Source organism: Gigantopelta aegis, chromosome 3 (assembly GCF_016097555.1).
Source record: "Gigantopelta aegis isolate Gae_Host chromosome 3, Gae_host_genome, whole genome shotgun sequence".
NCBI classification, from domain to species: domain Eukaryota; kingdom Metazoa; phylum Mollusca; class Gastropoda; order Neomphalida; family Peltospiridae; genus Gigantopelta; species Gigantopelta aegis.
In genome coordinates, this window is record NC_054701.1 from 43641852 (window position 1) to 43654023 (window position 12172).

General features: G+C 35.8%; 1 protein-coding gene across 2 annotated transcripts in view; it reads right to left on the reverse strand.

Moving 5' to 3' along the window:
• Positions 1-1237, reverse strand: part of LOC121368084 (alpha-aminoadipic semialdehyde synthase, mitochondrial-like) — a 70256-nt gene extending 69019 nt beyond the window's left edge. For both annotated transcript variants that reach the window (XM_041492626.1, XM_041492624.1), the window contains exon 1: positions 1114-1237. The gene's annotated coding sequence lies outside the window, so the exon portion shown is untranslated. The remainder of the gene's footprint in view (positions 1-1113) is intronic.
• Positions 1238-12172: the final 10935 nt, after the last annotated feature.

Sequence of the window (12172 nt, forward strand, 5' to 3'; positions counted from 1 at the left end):
TGCAGCAAGTGAGTGCTGTACCACTGGACTACGTCTCGCCCTCCCCCAAGCTTTGAAGTTTCTGGGGGAATTCCTCCCCATGAAAACTGTTTAATTTATAATACAGATGCTCAGAAATTTAATAATATTGTGTTGCTAATGTTCTGCTACTGAACATTTTTTAAAAAGTTTGTTTTGTTTATCGACACTATTAGAGCACATGTATTGATTAATTAATCATCGGCTATTGGATGTCAAACATTTGGTAATTTTGACATATAGTCTTAAATAGGAAACCTGCTACATTTTTCAATTAGTAGCAAAGGATCTTTTATATGCACCATCCCACAGACAGGATAGCACATACCACGGCCTTTGATATACCAGTCGTGGTGCATTAGCTGGGCTGAACATTTGTGTGATAATTTAAGTGCGTGTGCAGGGTGAGGGTTTTCGGGTTTGACACACTCCAGCAGCTGCTAATTTGGCACTGGGTCTTGCAGAAGTAAACTGGTACCAGAGGACTATGTGTTCTAAAAATTACTTAATGTGAAAATTAATTCTTAATTTATGGTGGGGTGGGGAAATCTTATCTAAAAAGGGAGTTGGAACCCTCTCAACCAACTCAGTCAATGTAACCCACTTTTTTCCCACTTTTTTTTCTGTTTACTTTATTCTTTCTCTTTTTTAATAATATTTATTTTTGTTCATATTTAAATTGCAAAAAATATATTATTGTCGTAATATGCATGTATTATGGAGAAGGCCTAGTAAGTTGTATAACTTGTGCCTAACCCATTTGTTCTTTAAAAAGCAATAAAATATGTTTCAATCAAACCCGCTACTGACCATTGCATCTCCCGTAGGATTGACCCCGTATTTAATTGCTGACAGCTTCACACACACACACACACACACACACACACGCACGCACGCACGCACACACTCCACAAACACCACGCACGCGCACACACCACATACACACACATAAAAACTCATAAACACAGTTTTGAACCAATATACTATATATAGGCCTCCTCTCACCACAACGGTCTTGAAATAAACTTGAGACTACCACGTAAAACAGTTAAGCGTTAATGTTGGTAAATAAAAATGAATGCACATCTGCCTTACCGATGTTCTTAGAGACTTCTTTGGGTATGTTATAAGTTGGTCGTTTGGTGAATCAACAAAACAGATTTGTTTTTTTCCTAAAAACAAGCAACGAAGATAGAACCATCCACCTTGAACCACATTGTCGTCTTTGGTCACGTGTTTCTGAGGTCATCCAATGACATTAGTGAAACTACGCACACCTTCTGCGATGTAGGTTACCTTACACGTGGTAACAAAATTAAAAGTAGCAGTTACTTTACAATACGGTACTAGTATTAATTAATCTTGAACATTAATGGTTACAACGCTAATAGATTTTTTTTTTTTTTTAAATCAATTAATGATTTTATGTACGTTATATTATTTAAATAATTATAATCAAATCAATATATTACGTAATTATGGGGTAGCCCGGATTTAATACTGGCACCCACTTAGGGTTGATGTGATGGGGAACCACTGTCTGGTACACGTGTTAGGCAATCTGATTAAAATTATCTCCACTGGTTAATAATTATTACCTGTGCCAGTATAGCTACGTGATTTCAAGATTGACGTGTTATGGCGCCTCGGGCAAATTTAAAAGGTGTGCGGGGGGGGGGGGGGGGTGAATGAGTTAGGTTAGTAGTAAAGGATCTTTTATATGCACCACCACCACCCTACATTTTACGACAGTTATAATTTTATGATACTTGTATATTAATTTTTACGATCCCCCTCTAAACCTCCCCCAAAGTTCCCTTGGCATTCCGCCTCGTGTCAATGGAGCCCCCTAAATGGATTTTCTGGATCCGCCACTGATTATCTTTATCCAGCATACCATAAAAATTATGGTGAAAAGCTATTATTTCTGTTACTTCAGCCACATAGTACGATGACCAAGAGGTCAAATGAGCGCATAATTTTGCTTTATCCGTTGGCGGGATTTAGCTCAGTCGGTTGAGTGCTCGCTTGAAGGGCTTGCGTCGCAGGATCGAACCACCTCGGTGGATCCATTCAGCTGATTGGGGTTTTTTCTCGTTCCAACCAGTGTACCACACATGGTCAAAGGCTGTGGTATGTGTTTTCCTGTCTGTGGGAAAGTGCATATAAAAGATCCCTTGCTTCGTTAGGAAAAATGTAGCGGGTTTCCTCTGATGACTACGAGTCACAATTACCAAATGTTTGACATCCAATAGCCGATGATTCATTAATCAATGTGCTCCAGTGGTGTAGTTAAACAAAAACAAACTTCTTTTTTTTCGCTTTATCCGTCGTCATATTATGTCAATAGAATCGGTGGTTGCAGGATAAACGTACGTCTGTGTCTCTCAAGGAGGGGCGGGACGTAGCCCAGTGGTACAGCGTTCGCTCGATGCGCGGTCGGTGTGGGGTCGATCCCCGTCGGTGGGCCCATTGGGCTACTTCTCGTTCCAGCCAGTGCACCACGACTGGTATATCAAAGGCCGTGGTATGTACTATCCTGTCTGTGGGATGGTGCATATAAAAGATCCCTTGCTGCTTATCGCAAAGAGCAGCCCATAAAATGTGTTGAGTGTGTCGTTAAATAAAACATTTCCTTCCTTCCTTCCATCCTTCAAGGTATCTAGCTCAGTCACTGGAACGCTCGTCTGAAGTACTTTTGTCGAATGGTCGAATCCCCTCAGTATATGCATTCTGTTGTGTTTCCCGTTCTAGCCAGTACACAACGACTGGTATATCAAAGACCGTAGTATGTGCTGTCCTGTATGTGGGGAAGTGCATATAAAAGATCCCTTGCTTCTACAGTTTTCCATTAACAGCAAGGGGTATTTTATATTATCTTTCCAACACAGGATAGTACAGTCATGGTTGCACTGTACAAAAATATAAAGTTCCATGTCAAAGCTGGAGGTGGATCGTGAATTAATTTACGGAGTATTAAAAACAGCTGCGACTTTGATGTGACTTTGATTCTTTGTGCAATTTATAAATAAATAAATAAATAAATAAATAAATACACAAGTAGTATACACAAGAGGTTAAAACCAGTGCAGGCTACCCCACCCACAAATGGTTGTGCGATTTTCAACAAAAATATGATGCAATAATAGTTGATGATGTACATACACGTATAAATTAAAACTACCAACTACAAACATATTGTAATTTAGCACATAGAATTACATAGATAAAGATTACAGAAAGTATGGTGAACGCTATGCAATGTGCCTACACCTAGCAATCTCCTGAACTGACACAGTGTGGGGTATCTTTTAACATCACTTTTGAACATTTGCAGAGCACACGGCATCCCTTCACAGTAAATTAGTTCATAACACAACCAGGGCCGGATTTAGACCGGGGGGGGGGGGGGAGGGATCCGGGGAACTTCAGGTTCGTGGGCCCCTCAACATAGATTTTTTTTTTTTTAAATGAACTAATTTTATAATTATTACTTTTTTTTTTATAAAGATAGTCCTTAGTCTGGGGGCCCCTCTGGCAGGGGGCCCGGAGCAGTTGCCCTCTTTGTCCCCTTATAAATCCGGCACTGAACACAGCTGGTGTTTCTGAGATGGTGGTTTACAGATGCTGCCACACATGCAAGACGTTGGTCCACCCCCAGTCAAAAGGAATTGGCAACTGTGGATCGGAAGACAGACACTTATAATTGCAAATAAAGTCACTGTCACAGCGTGTAAGACGTGGAACACTGGAGGAGTCGCAGATTTCCTTGGGCCAAGTGCAGCAACTATTTGCTATGAACTTGAAATTTTCAGCAGTACCAAACACCATCCACAGTTCATAAATCTTTATGCTGTTCGTTGTCGTTATTGCCACCATTAGATCAGTATCAACTGTATGTACAAATGTATACCATAAGCAAAAACAAAGAGGTGTTGACTTCCCCATATTGGCATTACATCAGCCCTGCCAAGTTAGTTGATATAAAAGAGCAAAGCACATTGTGTCCACCAGCTACATTCACTTATTTGTAAAAAGGTGGCTTGGTGTGAAAAGTAGCTGAACAATTCTATATTGGTATTGTTCATGCATAACAAATGTTTCTAGTTTCTTGGCATTGCTGCAGTTGGAAGAACTCGTCTATACACACCATTGCCTCTTATTTGTCTGCATGATAGACATTCCAAACAAAGACTCCGAATTCAGTGTCTGAACCACGGTGGCACCGTCCACAGGGCATTAGGAAAGAAAAGTGCATAGTCAACCAGGAATATTTACCCCGAGGTCATTGAAGCATTTGAAGAGCTAGTGCACATGACAAATACTACTAAATAAATGACAAGATAAAGCGTGGCGGCTACTAGATTTTTTTTTTAAAGTTGTTTTGTCGTATCATTGATTCTTCACTTGTTCTGAAACATTTAAGAACAATAATGCACTTATCATTTCCATTGACTTGTTACTATAGTATCATTTATGACATGTGTTTATCTGCCGATCCACATAATATATGCCCATTCCTTCTGACTGAGAGTGAACCAACGTCTTGAATGAGTGGCGGCTGCTCTAAACCACCATCCCAAAAGCATCAAAAAGATGTTACCAACTGATAAATGGTGGTTGTAAGAAGGAAGTCCGTGGGCACTGCAAACGTGTTAACATGCTCTCCTCTTTGCATCTGTTTAGGGCACTGCTGCTTGTGTAGCTTTTCCAACACATTCGTTATTCTTTATCCATGTAAAACTGGATTATATTGTGTTTGTTGTTGTTGGTAGTATTATACATATACATGTAGCTACATCAACTATTCTTGCATCACATTAATGTTAGTTTAATAAGTCCAGCAGAAGTAATTTATCTGTCTTACCAGTCGGAAGTCTACAGAAATTACTTGTATGCTTGATTAATCTGGATATTGGCAACCATTTTGAATTATATTTACTTTCTTTGAAGTTATTAATGACGATATTTATATTATATTTTATTCATATCATACTAACACTGGTTTACAACAGACTGAACTAATTCATCTGCTGGCTGACAATGGTTACTACAATTCTTAACATAATGTTCTATGTATAAAATTAATGTTATGCATGGTATTAGCAGCCATTTGACATTTGGTTTGTACTGTCTTTTAAGTTATTAATACTTTTTACAATCTATATTATTCATAGCATATATACATAAGTTTCCAACCTTAAACTGGACTAGCCATCTAATGGAAGAGAATGATTACTACAATACTTTAAACAGTTATTTTTATGACAGTAGTTGTATTTTGTCGGTCATCTTGGAAGTTGTTAACGTGGACATTTCGTGTCTACATTTGTTAAGCATTAGTATTATACGCACACCATCAACTATTCTAAAAACATATGCTAGTTTAAGAACTACAACTGAAGTAATTTATCAGTCAGAAGACTATGGGAATTATTTTCATGCTTGTAACACAGAGTAATTTATCTTGTTTTCTTAAAATGAATAACAAAAGTCACAAGTTGGTATGTAGGTTGTTATTTTCAACTCCAACATGTAATAAGTTATGGTCATGATACAAAACTTTCTCTCGGATCTTCCAGTAGAGTTTGTGCTTTGTTAAATAATTTCAAGGCATGTGAACAGAATCTGTTCTTCCCGAGTCAATATTTCATGGGTAAATTATCCTTATTTATAACACACATACTAAACACGTATCCATGTAATATGTAGTTGTCATGGTGTAGTCGTTTAGACGCCTGCAATACCCGTGGCAACAATTAAACTGCATCGCATCAGATTGTTCGTTACATATTTAATTAGGGCTTGACACTAATTGGTTTGATTGACAAGTCACTAAGTGGATACCACGGCAGACGTCAGATTACCAATTAACAAATTCTAATTAACGCACTTGTAAAAATAAAGATGTAATCCGTATTGTTATAAAGTTGAAGTTTAGCACTGTGACACACTTGGTTACACCAGGATGTTAGCAGCCATTTAGAATTATTTTTTTATTGTCTTTTTAAAAAAATTAATAATGATATTAATAGTCCTGTATTATTAAAATCACATTAACATAGATTTACAATCTAAAACTATAATAATCCATCTGCTAGCCGGAAATAGTTACTATAATGAGGAACAAAAGGTTCTATGTATGACAAAAATCTGGCCAGTTTGAGTTTTGTCGGCCATCTTGGAAGTTGTTAAAACTGTATTAAATCGTTTGATAGAGGACTATATAGCACCTACAAACAAACAAAAAAGTTGAATGTGTAGAATGCAATACAACGGCATCACCTGGCATCCATGTTCAGCGCTAGAATTAAAGGGACATTCCTGAGAGTGCTGCAATTTTTAAGATGTTATCAACTAACAGAGACTTTTTAACGATTGTAATTACATATCAAATACATTTTTCTGCGCACAATATTAGCGGCTGTATATTAAACGTGTTTCTGATCGTTCTACTCTTTGTACTAGGTTAAATTTCATTTTATTTCCTAAAATATATTTTTTCATACGTACGAAATTATTTGAAGACAAAATCCAATTTGGCCTTCTTACAAATATTAAGACGACCAGAAACACACTGAATATACAGACACTGATATTCTAAACAAGAAAATGTATTTAATATGTAAGTTTAATCGTAGAAATATTTTATTTTTCGGAGACATCTTACAATGCAGCAAATTCAGGAATGTCCCTTTAAGATGCATACTGCTATTTTACTTTATGCCTTAGTCGCATTATTATTTAGTGTAAGTGTCGGGTACTCGGGTCCGGGTCGAGTTTGACTATTTTGGACTTGTGGAGGCTCTATAGGTTACCATATTTGGTGGGTGAAAGGAGGGGGGGGGGGAGGAGAGATTATTGAATCTGGATAAAAATATTTATTCATATTTGCATTACTAGCAAACAGATATATAAGGTTCAAACAAATCACTTTGCATTTTTAGATGGATTACTACTAATAGTAATATGAGAAGAATGCTGGAATTACATGTACTAAGTGAAACGTTTCCGTTCCAGCTCATAGCACAGAATTTTCCATGGAAGTTTTCGGGATATTTGTAAGCGTAATATATATATATTACTTTATTTAAAAACAAAACAAAAAAAACAACAATATATATATATATATATATTCATATATATATATATATATATATATATATATATATATATATATATATATATATATATATATATATATATATATATATATATATATTTTTTTTTTTTAAATACATGTCCGTTAATGCCACAGAAAATGATAATATCACGACAATCTCCTAAATGCAGCGGGGGAAAAAAAAGGATAACTTTTTTTCGCAATAGAAATTTACTTGCAGACCAATCAATCTTTCATTTAGAATATCTAAGCTGTTTAAAAAATATTAAAATAAAAAGTATAGCAGAGGGGTTCAAATTGATCCTTATTTTGAGCACTTTTCAAGTCTGGCTCCGTGACTACTATGCGTTGGTGTTCATCTGTGCTAAATAACTGTTCATTTGGGGGTAAAAGAAAAGTTTGATATGGAATGACAATTCGTATTAAAATGGGTATTAATTAATGTAGATTTACATTGATATAAATTGATGTTACTACGATGTCCATTAATTCGTAAAGACAGCTTACCCCCTGTTTGTCCTACATATTGCTTACCACATTTTTTGGCAAGTGATATGATAAATAACATTTGAAGAATATCATGTCATAGTATATTTTACGGGATTTTATTTTTATTATTATTATTTTTAAATACATTTTATTGCTCCAGAAACCGTTCGGCAATGTCAGTATTGGGGGACCTGAAATCATTACTTGCAGTACGAGTATCATGCATATATGTATAACACATTAATACATGCATATAACACTTACATATACGTATAAATCTATATGTATAAAAAGAACAAAAAATCAAACCAATATACACATACTGGTACTCTACATTACAGGTTTCACATGGGCAGATCAACAGTAAAAGAGGCAATCTGATTAAACTTAGCTCTACTGGTCTACATGTAATAGTGGAGCTAATTTTAATTAGATTGTAAAAGAGGGTGATAGAGTCAAGAGAAAATAGTAAACAGAAATGTGTCCTAAGTAGAACTATTAACCATTAATTTCGAAGAAAATTTGCAAAGGTCTCCAAACGTTTTTAAATTCATTGAACAGAAAGTTTTTATACAAAATATATTTTTCAATTTGCAGTTTATCTTTTATTATATTTTGGAGTCCCTGAATATACTTACTCCGGCCTTTTGAATTTTTATTGTATAAATATACCGTAGTATTTTACATTAATAATTAGCCAATTAATAAATCTATATTTTTTATTTGGAAGTCCAAACAAAATTATATTTTTGTCCTATGAGATATATTCACCTTTTGACTTGTTACCAACGTCCAACAGCTTTCCAGACTTCAGCAACATGTGTACAATTAATTATAACACAAATGTTCCAATGTTTCTGGTTGGAGATAACAAAAATTACAAATATCAGAATCTATGTATTTTACTTTATGTAAAGAAGCAAAACTATTTGTTTGTATAGTTCTGTGTAAGATGTTATACTGGAACCACAATAAAGAACTGAAAATGGTAAGCTGTAATAATATTCCCATATTTGTGGAGAAAACGTGTACTCAAATTCACAGTCATTGAAATATATTTAGATAAATAGTTTATTATATATCAGGACATTTATGTTGTTTTACTAGTCAGGCTGATCAAAGTGAAATGCCTTGCCGTATATTGCTGCGTTTGTTTACAGGAGTTGACTGGAGCTGACGTCACTTCCCTTCCAAGTTAGAGTACCAAAAGCAACGAAAAAAGAAACAAAATGACTTCCCCCAGTTAGCAAGAATAATCCTTGTTTTTCATTACTTCTAAAAGTACGCATTTTTCATTTCTTAAACTGTCAGTATGTGTTGGTGGCCCGGGTATGCGTCTTTCGAAAACATAAGGCACATATTTGACATTACTGTCCCTTTAAATCTATAAATGTTGTAACTATTTTTTCACATTGGGGCGAGTTGACCAGCATTCGTTTAATCTGAGATATTACTCCCGATTAGAAGTGAGCTGCATATGAATTGTATAATTAGTAAACGTTAAAGGGACAGACCCTAGTTTTTAAACACCAAGGCATATTTTTCACCTGGACTCTAGTTTCAACCCGTAGAAATGGACACTACGTTTGGTTAATTTACAAACCTGAAACAAATTTGGATACAACAGAGTGAAACAAGAATCTGTGTCGTTGAAATACCCTTAAAAATAGACTAAAACGCGACTCCATAATCATTACTTCTCAGACGCACGTGCGTTTTTTTGTGGTATTAGAAACACCCGGATGACCAGAAACACTTCGGTTGTACGGAAATGCAATCTAATTAAAATTAGCTCCACAATTACATGTGGATCTAATACCAGCCAGTTGGAGCTCATAACCACCAATCAAAACCTTACTTGCAGAATCCTGCCAGTGATTTAAAAATAATTTGAAAACATTCCGAATTATCCTGAGGGTATACGACATGTTTCGTGTGAATTACGAATGTCTTAAAACATGTTTTATTTTATAAAATAAATTATTTGTAATGTAAAACTGAAGACTGATTTAGTTTAGGTTTTTTTTATAAATAAATAAAAATAATTTTTAATGTAAAATTGAAGACTGATAACCCACCCGTACGGGTATTGGTATGGTTCGCTGTACTGCGGTCACTAAAATAGACTCGCCCGATATTTTTAGAATTTGTATGCTCCCAAATAACGTTATAAAAGGCGAAGTGTGATTGGTCAATATTTAAATTATTATTTACAGACGAAATGTTACCTGGACACTGGGGACTACGTAGTATTGTTAGTTTTAAATCACTGGCAGAATTCTGCAAGTAAGGTTTTGATTGGTGGACATGAGCTCCAACTGGCTGGTGTTAGATCCACATGTAATAGTGGATCTAATTTTAATTAGATTGACGGAAATGAATAATCTAAACAATAAAATATAAGTAATGTTTGATTTCAGTGATCATAAACGGCTCTAATAGTGGAATATATGCTGTAGTGTTTAAAAACTAGGGTCTGTCCCTTTAACATTATCGCCAACAGAATCTATTTGATACAAATGTCACGAATATAAAACGTAACTCTTGTACTTATGCAAATAGAGTTATTGCCCTTTGCGGCTTATTCTCTGGTTTGTAGTTTTGTAAACGATTTTGTAAGATATTCCGTTTGTAACAAGACGTACTCATTTTATTTAGAGGCAAGTACCATAAAAAGACAAGAGGCGATAGGGACTTTTTTTTTTTCTCTTTTAAAAAAAAAATATATCCTCCAAGCGGCATGAGTTCGACCCGTACCCACCTTCAGCAGTGTTTAATTATTAGCCTAATGGTTACTACCAGGTTAGGGTAGTTTTAGGTACTAAGGTAGGGTTAGTCTTTGGAGCCTTGATATAGAACTCTTTCCGACACCCCACTGTCATTCCTATCACCTCATAAGAAAAGGTGTAAACAATCATGTTTTTAAAGGGACTGTCCCGAATTTGCAGCCATTGCCAGAGCCTGAGTACAGTCTACTCTTGACTGTAAGACTTGGAGAGCTAGACGGACATTTGGACGGTTATATGACACTCATTACATTTGGAGACCAAGCTATGTTATCTTTTCGCAATCTCTGTCCACCAAAGAGTAGTCAGAGATTACCGTTTTAATACCACAACGATTCTGTGTTTGACGTCGAATATCTTTACATCGATCAATTTGAGTTCCTTGATTAAACAAATTCCACATATTAATCACTAATACACACACTACAGAAAGAAACCCGACAGCACCCACATTCAGCTAAGCTTCGGGAAATTCTGACAGCAGTTTACTAAGGTTGCTAACCTATATTGTGACGTAGTGTCACATGATTGCCCACTTGGTGATTCCATCTTTCAGGGGCTGTCTCATACCAAAATATGACAAGTGCCCAACAATCACCCAACAACGTTTGTTTTGTTTAACGACACCACTAGAGCACATTGATTTATTAATCAACAGCTGTTGGATGTCAAATATCTGGTAACTTTATCAGTCTTAGAGAGGAAACCCACTACATTTTTCCATTAGTAGCAAAGGATCTTTTATATGCACCATCCCACTAACAGGATAGCACATACCACAGCCTTTGACCAGTTGTGGTGCACTGGTTGGAATGAGAAAAACTATAGGAAGAAACCCAACAGCACCCTCTTTCAATAATGTTCTGGTTAAATATATGGTTGCTGGTATGTGTTTTCCTGTAGTGTGTGTATTAGTGATTACTACATATGAAAAATTTGTCCTTAACATCAGACAGTTGTCCTTTCATTTCAGCTTACTTTCGTGCTTATATCCAATTACGGTTCAAGCATGCTGTCCTGGGCACACATTTCATCTATATAGGCTGTCTGTCCAGGACAGTGGGTTAGTGGTTAGTGAGAGAAAAGAATGTGTATAGTGGTCTTACACTTACCCATTGAGTCGTTAAAACTCGCTCTGGGTGGGAGCCAGTAATGGGCCTATTACGGAGTACCATGCATCAATGAGTAGATCTATGCTAAATGTGAAAACAAGGACTACTTGGTCCAATTCAAAGATGTAACAGTTGTGTTTCCCACACAAGTTGAGCATAAGATGGTTGATACCTCCCACACAGATGATGTTGATGTACATAGCATTGACTGATAGTGGTCTCTCACTTAAGTTATTTGTCTTGATACTGTAGTTAATTGCTATCAATTATGGCCCGGGAAGTAGATAAAGTTGTATAAATGGTCCTAAAATGAATTCTACATAGTGGGACAACTAGGTATTTACTAATTACAGATATCTACTTCCCGGTACTATAGTTAATTGCCCCATTACATGTTTGTCGGTGTGTGCTGTCAAAAGGTAAACGACGAGCTGATACTGTATCATGATATAAATTAATACTACAAATTCATATGGCTGGTTACATTGTGGGTATTAATACCCGGTAATAAATAAAATTTACAATAATAATTAAAAAAAAAAAAATAATAATAATAATTACTCCATGAGCTGAGACGCAAAATTTGACCAGTTGGTACCATCCTTGGGCACCAAACGTAACTATGCTTTTTTGACAGATGTATG